Source organism: Chionomys nivalis, chromosome 10 (assembly GCF_950005125.1).
Source record: "Chionomys nivalis chromosome 10, mChiNiv1.1, whole genome shotgun sequence".
Taxonomy (NCBI): domain Eukaryota; kingdom Metazoa; phylum Chordata; class Mammalia; order Rodentia; family Cricetidae; genus Chionomys; species Chionomys nivalis.
The window spans coordinates 64,329,241-64,340,373 of record NC_080095.1 but is presented as its reverse complement, the minus strand read 5'-3'; the positions used below and the strand labels follow the sequence as shown (position 1 = coordinate 64,340,373).

Here is an 11,133-nt window from a genome sequence, read left to right as displayed (position 1 = left end):
CTGGAGAGTTCTCCAGTCTTTGCTGAGATGTGGTCATCCAGGAAGATGACCGTACATTGGAGGGGCAGGGCCTGTCCCCAGCCTACCAGCTTTGCTGTGGTGAGCTCTTGTCTGTGGAGTAGCCCTGACCGAAGCAGCGCCACCAAATCCCACCTAAGTGGTCAGAGCACAAATGAGCCTGCCGGTGGGTAGTCCTACCCCTTCACGAGCTCTTTCAGAACAATTCTCATTACTTTTTATTTTTTTAAATACTGTTTTTGGCAAACACTTGATACTTGAAATAAAAAATGTATGAGTCACCTACTGGGATAGGCTCAGTGTGTGGTTCATTGAATTTAGCTAAATAGTGAGCCATCCATCAGTAGTCCTCTTGGTGAACATACTTGTAATAATTTCGCACATTACAAACAAAAATAGGTATGATTTTCAAGATTCTGGAAGCTATTTCCCTGAGGGATTCTTTGGATTGTGTTTAGTGCCGGCCTTGTTTACAGACAGACCCAAGGCTTGTCTCTCATGTGGTGACAGAACTTCGCTGTGGAGACATCCTGGAGTCCTGGGTTAAGGGAAACAAGAATTAAGAACCGGTGTTTATTCTTGTTAGGTCGCCGACTTCTCTGATTAATTTTGGCATCTAAAAATGATGCATCTCTTCTCAAAAGCGTCTCAGAACGGCTATGGAGTGCTGTAATAACTTTTAGTGTGTTATCTGAGAGAAGGAGCAGGAACAGGGCAGAAGCAGGGGGCTGTGTCTGCTCACGACCGCCCTCTGTTGGACGGTACTCTCCACTGCCCAACGTCAATGAGTGCTAGCATTTGAGGGGCATGCGACCCAAGGAAAGAAGACGGCATTGGATTAAAATCAGTTTTTAAAAACCTATTTGGCTGTATTAAACTAAAAGAGATGTGTCAAAGAAGTAGAGCAGAAGGTTTCCGGCTTGAGAAGCCCTCATTCTCCCTCCGGTGGCTGCCAGAGCAGAGCTGTGTCTGAATCTCTATGGCTGACCTCTTGGGAAGTAAACACAGCCACAAGAAAAAAAAGAGTCCCAACTTGTTGTCTCTTTCATTAGTGCAAAACAAAAGAAAACACAAAACTCACACAGGACTTCTGTTTTCCATGGGTATATATACCCATGTTCAGGATGTTTTTATATGGGTATGAGGTATGAAATCAAAGTTTTTCCCAAACTATGCCTAATGCTGGCTCTATAGAGTATGTGGAGTTGGTCGAGCAAACTAGTTGGAGCATTTTCTTCATTGTGGCTCAAGCCTAGCCTTTATTCATTTTCTCCAGAGTTGTTAAACATCCAGGCTGTACTACTGTTTGAAACACTTGGGGAAATTGTGTGACTCTGGGAACCCCATTCCTCTCATGCCTAAATGAAGCATTTAAAATAAGTGATATCTCACAGTCGTTTTGGTTCCAAGATGCATTCCAAAATGGCTTTCCTCCAAAGAGGCTAGCTAGTGTCAGGGCAAAGTAAAGACCAGGCACACTAGAAACAATGTGTTCAGTTGGGGAAGCAATGTGTGCTAATTTCAAGCTTCTGGCTGATGAGTGCTCAGGTCTCAGGGCACAGCTACGTCTGCAGTCTGAGTCCCCCAGGGCCAGCAGATGGCGCGCTTGCCCAGCTCATATATTTTTTTAGGTTCCGCAGTAAACCGCATTTATTACCATCTAGAAATAACAGCAGCTACCGCTTGAACAAATTATAACATTTTCCAGGCTACTGAAGTTATGGCGCACCGTGAGCTGTGGCATTCGTTAATATATAAAATTATTGGAATGATTATTAATCTATAATACTTTTTCTGGTGTTAGCTGTCCCTTGCTACTAGGTGTCAAAATGCTATTTATAAGTGGGCTTATATTTTCAGGTAAGGGGAATGTGAATTGGCAAAGGTCACACAATGCAGACCTATTTGTGACTGTCCTTTAATGTTGTCACCCCCTTTGCTCCTCCTGTGTCTAGCATACACCTCTCTGGTGGCACGTGCCATGTATGAGCCTTGGTGTGTTGGATAGGGGTGGATGTGCAGGCACCCAGACCCTCTCACCTGGGTGTGTCTTACAGGGTCACCAGAACCCCTGATCCCCTCAGCCTGTGTGAGAGTGCTCTCTGCTGACAATACTGCTTATTTGCTTTGAAGGGGACATTTTCTGAGCATTTATCGAATTTATTCACTGAATACTCCCAACAACCTGTAGAGGAGGCAGAAAAAAAGTCATTTGCCAAGAATAGAAACAGATAATTGTATCTTTTCTAGACTCTCAAATCCATAAGTACATTAAACTGGTTTCTGGTTTGGATATTTTCAGCCTTTACTCTTAATTATGTTTATGTGTGTAGGTGCACGTGTGTGGGGGTGTTAGTTATGTATATGTGTGTAGGTATACCTGTGTGTGTTAGTTATGTATATCTGTGTAGGTACATGTGTGTGGGTGTGTTAGTTATGTATATGTGTGTAGGTACACGTGTGTGGGGGTGTTAGTTATGTATATGTGTGTAGGTACATGTGTGTGTGGGTGTTAGTTATTTATATGTGTGTAGGTCAATACATGTGTGTGGGTGTTAGTTATGTTTATGTGTATAGGTACACACGTGTGTGTGTTAATTATGTATATGTGTGTAGGTACACGTGTGTGTGGGGGTTAGTTATGTATATGTGTGTAGGTACACATGTGTGTGGTTGTTAGTTATGTATATGTGTGTAGGTACATGTGTGTGTGTGTTAGTTATGTATATGTGTGTAGGTACATGTGTGTGGGTGTCAGGCCTTCTGGAACTGATGTCACAGCTTTCTTTAGCTCTGAGTTCCGGGAAGGGAACCTGGGTCCTCCGAAAGAGCAATGAGTGCTTTTAACCACTGAGACTTCTCTCCAGCTCCAATTCTTAATTTTGAAATGGTGGGGACTTTACAATCTCTGGTTCTATCATGTCAGCTTGGTCAGAGTCACTTTTGTTGGTTTAGAAAAATTCTTTCTACAGTCTCACGTTTTGAAGAAACAATTAATCAGAAATGGATAGGAAGTTCGACAGAAAGGAAGGGATTGGCTGAGCCAATGCTCACATAAGCAATGTTTACCCAGCCTTTTCTGGGTCCATTAGCCACAAACAATCACTGGGAGATGGTGGAGGGTTTTGCCCTAACATCTATTATTTCAAAAGCACACATAGTGGATACTGGGCATTAGGTTTATTTAATTCTTATCAAAATGATGATGAACACTGTTTACAGACAAGGGGACCAAGGTGAAGACAATAAGTGACAGACAGAGTTTGGACCAGTCTCTGGCCTCTGATCCACTCTCTTGACCGCTGCTGTCTCCATCACCTGGGAAGCAGATATGCTGGAAAATGGAAGCTGCTACACCAAGGTCAGACACCAGTTCTGACACTTCAATGTTGATCTCCATCTATCTGCCTAACACAAATCCTTGTGTACAAATAATTTCTAAAATAAAAAGTGAGAATAAAAATACCCCAATCAGATATTAGTCTCGGGAAAGGAAGGTGGGAACTACAAAACCCAAGAAACCACAAATGATTTCTTCATAATCATACTCACCTGTCTTTTTGTCTCAACTCCACACACAAGTGTAAACATGATTTTTTGCCTAAGTCTGCTTTTTTTTCTGTTTGGTTTCAACATAATGATTCCCACTTTCTTCCATTTGTCATGATTTCATTCCTTTGTATAAGTAAATAATATTCCATATATAGCTCGTATTTTCTTTATCCGTTTACTGATGCCTAGGCTGAATCTATGAATTGTGAATAGCACCGGGAAAGCATAGGCATGCACGCATCTCTATTGTATCTAGGGATGGTACAGCTGAACCATACAGTCACTGCTAGTTTTTCCTAAAATACTCTGTGTTCATTCATGTATGCACGTTAGTGTCTGGGGGTGTGGGTGCATGCGTGCATGCATGTTTGTGTTCACAGGTGTGGGGAGCATACATATGATCATGAGGATTCCTCAGGCACTGTCCACTTGGGTTTTTGCGACAGAATCACTCCTCAGAGTAGAACTCTACAAGAAGTCTAAACTAGTGGTCAGCAAACCCTCGGCTCTGCCTGCCCAGCGCCAAGGTCACACACTCATTGCTATGCCCAGTTCCTTACCATGGGTTCTGGGTATCAAAACCAGATCCTCATGTTTGCACAGCAGGTGCTTTCCAAGCTGAGCTTTCTCCCCAAGATTCCCTACTAATATTTTTAATGCATGTTAAGGCTTATGACATTGAGGAGAGATATGGAAAGAATCGTTTGTTTATTTTCACGGAAGACTTGGCAAATGGCAGCTACATCCAATTGCCACCATGTTTTGTGAATATATACTGTCTTCTGCTTCTTGTAATTCTACTGTGCCTCCTTGTGGTGTTCCTGGGAGGAAAGCACCACATTCAAGGTATATGTGGATCACCTTGCCTCTTGTTGAATGCAGATTCTGATTTGGTAGTTCTGGGAGCAGTGCTTGAGAGTCTGGGCTTCTCAGCACCTGCTGCTGCTGCAGCCCTGCAGCAGAGTTATATGGGTAGAGGGGACACCAATCCCTCTACCCCACAATCCCTTTTCCTGTCCCTCCCCATGCTCCACAGGAGTGGCAGTCAGTGTGGTCCAGGCTTGGGTAAACAGGGTTCTCATTGTCTCATTTACCTGACTCATATACATAGACAATGAAGCCAATTTATTGAGAGATACATAGAGAAAGAGGAAAGAACAAAGATATAATATATACCTACCTATATGCATGCTTGCATACATACACACATATACATATGTATGTGTATATAATGTATATAATGAGGGAGGAAAAGGAGAGAGGAAGGATGATTGGGAGGGAGGGAGGGAGAGAGAGAGAGAGAGAGAGAGAGAGAGAGAGAGAGAGAGAGAGAGAGAGAGAGAGAGAGAGAGCTGGCAATGTATTTTTGAGGATCTCCTGGAACATTTCACATTTCAGTTTAACAAAATCTTTTTATACCTAAGATGATGTGAGTGATTCTGGGTTGAATCTGAGATATCCTCTCCTGGCCCATTTTGTTACTAAGGTGGCCCTCAGCTCATAGTGATTTTTGCGAGGATATAGGTAATGAGAGTAGGGGTAGCCCCAGCCAATCACCTTGCTTGTAGGGCGGGGTCGCCTGAAGATATTTTTTACTAATAAATATTGCTGGTGTGCTCTCCCCCGCCCCTTCTGTTTTCCTGTTCTCCACTGGAACCTCGGGTTCTGTAAGCCTCTTTCCCAATTAAAGCTGAATATATTATTAAAATTTCTGTCTGCCTTCATTTACACTGCTACAGATGAGGGTGTGTGACTTCAAAGGCTGAGCTTGGGCCCTGGTTTTTTTCTTCCTCTTTGCTTTCTGTCTATCATGAGGCGAAAACTCTCCTATGACCATGATGCCCAAGTACGTAGTGCTAAGTAGCTGTAGACTGAGCCCTCTGGAGACAGGAGCCAAAACATCTTCCCTCCTTTAAGTAGTTTTCCCAGTTATTTTTGTCACAGTTATGCAAAACTGACTGACATAAAATAGTTCTGCCTGATGCTGGAATGATTTGGATTCAAGATGAATGTAACAGGAAGGTGGTTGCCACCCCTGAAGAAGAAAACTAGGAAGAGATATTGAGGCTATCACAATAAGGTCTGGAAAGACCTATAAGAACAATAATAAAATATTTAGCTCTTGAGGCATGGTTGCTGACCATGTCCAACAAATACCAGACTTAGTGGCACTCCAGACACTATTTCAACACACGCTTTGATTACCTGGATGCTTTTTGTGGTTATTATAAGATGTGCAATATTTTGGGTGGTGCTGCTGAATTTTTTGTGATTGTAATATTTTTGTAGCTTTCCTCCTTTCTCCTTCCACACCCTCCCATATACTTCTCTTTGCTTTCTTTTAAGGTCATTTCCTCTTTTTTCACTTTTTATTACATGTATAATATATGTATATGCGTATGCATTCCTAAATATAGCCTGCTCGGAATAATTATATTAATATACATTCCTAAATATAGCCTGGCCAGTATATATATATATATATATATATATATATATATATATATCCCTAAATATAACTTGCTCAGTAATACATATATACATATGCATCCTAAATATAACATGCTCAGTATATGTATATACATGTATATTCCTAAATAGAACTTGATCAATCCATATAATGTTACTTTTTCGGCTATATAATTTTTGGGGGCTGACTTGTTGGCACTGGACAACCAATTGGTACGCATGTCCAGTATTCCTCCATTGCCTGTAGTTCTTTGTGTATGGCTGAGGCCTCCTGGGCTTCCCCCCCCCCGCCCCACACTTTGACATGTTCATTGGTGTCCTCTTTGTTCAGCTCATGCTTGGGCAGCCATGTTGGTGAGACTTCATGGCTGTAACTTTTCACATTATCAGGAGATACAGTCTTACAGCAAACTCCTTGATGCTCTGGCTTTATCATCTTTCCTCACCCTCTTTCACATCGTCTCCTGAGCCTTAGGTGCGGGAGTTCTTTTAAGGTGCATCCACTAGAACTGGGCTCTGCATTTTCATTGGCTGTGGTTTTCTGCAGTGGTCTCTGTCTGTTTCAAAGAGACGTTTCTTTGATGAGCAGTGAGGACTAAACTTATGTGTGCCAATGCACCCTATGCTTACTGTGCCATGCTGATAGCTGGGATGGTTCATAGATGTCATGGCTGGGTAGGACTGTTGGTTGCTTCTTTCCTTTGGAAGCTTGCATGGTGCCTTCTGGTACCATGAGATCTTGTCCTCATGGAGGTGGCATTTGGGTCAGTTCAGGGGTCTCTGGTCCCTGTCTCTGAAGAGCATGGTGTATTCTGGTGCTGAATTCGTTAAGTTACAGGCATGCAAAGGAGATTTTATTTCATTTGAATCCATTGAACTTAATTTTTTAAAAAAGCAAGGGATATTCTTGAGAAATTGACATCAGAAGTGGAATTTGATCTTTTAAAATAAAATTTTAGTGGTGTAATATTTATTGTACATGGTTATGGCTTTCTCAAAGATGTCTTCATACAAACCTGCCATGCACTTTAACCGTATTCACTTTATGCCCTGCTTCTTACATGCTTTCCCCATGACAGTCTTGCTTTTACTTCTATGTTCTGAATACATTGGGCTTTATGTATCTATGTATCATCTAAGATTCATAAATGACAGAAAATGTGATATTTGTCTTTTTCAACCTGACTTTTTCACTTAACACAATAACCTTGAGCGACATCCATTTCCACTTACATTTTAAAATACAAGATGTTCTCTTACTGTTTTATAAAATTTAAATTTATTTTCTATCAATATTTTTATATAGGGTATATACATTATGCCAGATGGTAGTCTTCATGTATTTTTTAAAATAATCATCAAAGTTCTCTCCTATAAAATTAACTTCATTATACCTAGAGTTCATTTAAATAAAATTTTCCTACATTATTCTGAATGTAGTAAGTGGATAATTGATTGATATTACAAAAATGAAAGTCTCTAGAATACAGATGAAGTCAAGAGTAACATTACAATTTGGTTTTATTAAACATCATAAGAATCTGAAAGAAGACCAAGAAGAGTCAATTTCTAGGGGTGATAACGGCAGTGGACCCTGTATTTAAATACTGTAGGCCTCTGTAGGAACCGAAGCATTTTTATGAATGATGGATTGGCAGACAAAAGGGGCAATGGCAATGGGAAAGCTACAATTCCCATGCTTCCTTTGGCGACTCAGTTGATACACGGGAGTGTTACACTGCAAGTCCAGAGATCTTGGTTTTAGATCAACATTTCCCTGAGTTCAGCTCTGCACCCCATCTCTAAGCTTCATACATAAGACCTGAAAATTTTGTATGGATGGCACTTTGTAGTATTTACCAGAGGCAAACTCCCTGGGGTGGGGCACTGTTTGCTGTTCTGAAAGGGAACGTTGGCAAGCTCTTGAGACCAAGATTCTTCAGGAAAGCACAAATCACCTTGATGTAAGAAAGGACCATTCTAGAGCAATCTAGAATTATTCTAGACCAGGATATTGGGTGGTTCAAACTGGGATATGGAAGTATTATAAAGAAGCTTCGATGGATAACGAGACTTATACACAAATAAATACCCCATACATAGTACTTCTCTTTTCTGGTCTCTAGATACACGATTTTAGTGAACAAATAACATTTCTTTGGGGTGAGGGTGAGTCATAGTGACTTTCTCCCATGCTTTTAATATAGACATAATATCTAAAATACAAAGCACTGTAAGTTTTGTTAGTCTACTCCTTTAAAATTTTAAGGATGTTAAAAAGAGATTTAAATAGGCTTAAGTTTAAGTGCAGGTAACTTTGATTTAAAGAAATAAAAATTGAAATTCAGCAGCAAGTGCAGTTTTGGTTCTGACAAAAAATCTCTGTGGATTGATCAGCGGGTGTTCTCTCTGTGTCCTTAGGCCTGTGAAGAATTACCTAGAGGCAAGACGAGAGCTCATTAATTAAATACTTCTGTACTGGACACTCATCACGCTTGACAGTTCTCTCATTATGCACTCCTGAGAGGGACACCAGTTGTCAGCAGCTGATGTAATATAATTTTCCTGGTGCTATAACTGCATGAGAAAGGGCTCTGTGGCACTTCTGCATGTCTATTAGGTAAGTCGTTTGAGGGGGAAAGTGGTTTAGCACTGAGGAGAAAGTCAAAACATCTCATGTAAAAATATTAAAATAATTTTTATGACAGGAAAAAGACCCATCCAAATGTAAACACCCTTTTCTAGTACCCGAGGGACACCTCTGCTTTTGCTATCTCTTTCCTCAGGTATATTTTTCTGTTTATTAACATAAGGAGTATTTTATGTGCCCTGATATGCTGCAATTGAATTATAGAGTGAGTAATTCAATTGTTCCTGGTAACGGCTACAAGCTGAGAAATTCAGCAAGCTTGTTTACTGGGCGAGATCTCTGGGTATTGTGCACAAACCCCATCCATCTGCATGCTAATTAAAATTAGTAAATTAAAAAATGAAAAAGGTTAATTCTCTAAAATTTTGTTGAAATAGATAGCTAGCTGTTTTAAGTATTTTTAAATTAATTTTTTAATGGCTCTAATGCTCAAACAAAACAACATGACATGCAAATTTGTGAAAAAAAAGTATTAATGCTTTCCCCACGTCGTACCTGCCTGCCAACCTGCGACTCCCACCGTATCCTTCCTGACCACCTGTGAGTTCTACCACGCCCCTTCTCCCCATTTTTGATTTCTGCCACATTTCACCTGCCCATCTGTGAATTCTAGCATAATTCACATGTCTACCTACGGCTTCTACCACCTCATCTTCCCTGGTGCTTTCCCAAGCCTAGGAATATAGGGCAGCTAATGTTCTCAGCGAGGAACATCAATCACCAAGATTAAAACCCAATGAAGAGTCTCTCTTTCTTCCGGTTTCTACAGCTTCTGCAGCCATGAGCAGCAAAGCCTCTCTCGACACCCTGTACGAGGCGGTGCGGGAGGTCCTGCACGGGAACCAGAGCAAGCGCCGCAAGTTTCTGGAAACGGTGGAGCTGCAGATCAGCCTGAAGAAGTACGACCCCCAGAAGGACAAACGTTTCTCGGGCACCATCAGGCTCAAGTCCACCCCTCGCCCCAAGTTCTCGGTGTGCACCTGGGGGACCAGCAGCACTGCGCTGAGGCCAAGGCCGTGGTTATCCCCCACATGGACACTGAGGCGCTGAAGAAGCTCAAAAAGAACAAGAAGTTGGTCAAAAAGCTGGCCAAGAAGTATGACGCCTTTCTGGCCTCTGAGTCTCTGATCAAGCAGATCCCGCGTATCCGGGCCCAGGCCTGAACAAGGCTGGCAAGTTCCCTTCCCTGCTGACACACAATGAAAACTTGGTGGCCAAAGTGGACGAGGTGAAGTCCACGATCAAGTTCCAGATGAAGAAGGTGCTGTGTCTGGCTGTCGCTGTCGGCCACGTGAAGATGACCGACGACGAGCTGGTCTACAACGTCCACCTGGCTGTCAATTACTTGGTGTCCTTGCTCAAGAAGAACTGGCAAAATGTCCGGGCTTTGTATATCAAGAGCACCATGGGCAAGCCCCAGCGTCTTTACTAGGATGCCCCAATAAACCTTCGTGCTACCCCCCCCCCCCAAAAAAAACCCAATGAAGAGGCATTCCAAGATCCATGGTACATAGGTTCCCTGAAGAAATCCAGGAGGCATCAACCTCAATTGCCTGCAGTCCTCAGACATCAGTGTCTCTCCCTCCTTCAATCTAGTGTTCTGAGGACATCTCTTAACTAGATTACCTGTATCAATGGCCCTGTATTAGGCACAAGAATTGATTCCCACTAGGAATTTCTTCATGTGTTACAATTAATCACTATGCCAATAGAAAGAAACAAGTGATTCCTTTAACAAATTAAAAAAAAAACAGCCGATTTAATACTCATTATGGAAGAAATACTGTTAAATGGTAAAAGAAAAAAATTCTTTCTCTGTCTGTTAGGGCCCAATCAAGAAAAAGAAAATACTAATTGTTCTGTATTAGCAAGACAGAAGTTTAAAACCAGACTCACGGCAAGCATAAAATGGAAGGTTAACTAGTACAATAACTACAATAAATGAACAGCATTCTTAGGATTGAGGAACATGTTCCCGTCAGAACCACAGAGGACCCTGTATTTTAGAACCAGCTGTTGGGCAGAATTCAGAAGCCTAAATTCACAGCCCACAGCTGCTGCTGGCCCATCACTGCTGTGATCCTTGCTACTGCTTCAGGCTAGGCTACACTTGCTGTTATAGTCTTGTCTCTGCCGTTCACACCATAAGGAATCAGGTAGGAAGTGTTTCCTCCTTTCTTCAGATTTCTAATCTTCCACCAGTGGGTGCCCCTGGCAAACCCTGCTAGAAACCAGCTGGCAAGGGTCTGGTTAGTGCAGTTTTTGGTGTACTGGCCTTTTACCACACTTAGGAGAGTGCAGAATGTTGTGAATGAGGCCGTAGAGCAAAAAGAGTGCCTATAAACCCAACCCCAGCTCAGATACTGTGAAACACTCTCTTACAATGTTTCCCTTTCGGTGTCAGGAACAAGACAGAGATATGAGTTACCATAACCCTTTGTCTT

At 41.8% G+C, this 11,133-nt stretch overlaps 1 pseudogene; it reads left to right on the top strand.

Moving 5' to 3' along the window:
• The first annotated feature begins 9,469 nt into the window (after positions 1-9,469).
• On the top strand, positions 9,470-10,142 carry LOC130883091 (60S ribosomal protein L10a-like; annotated as a pseudogene).
• The last annotated feature ends 991 nt before the right edge of the window (positions 10,143-11,133 follow it).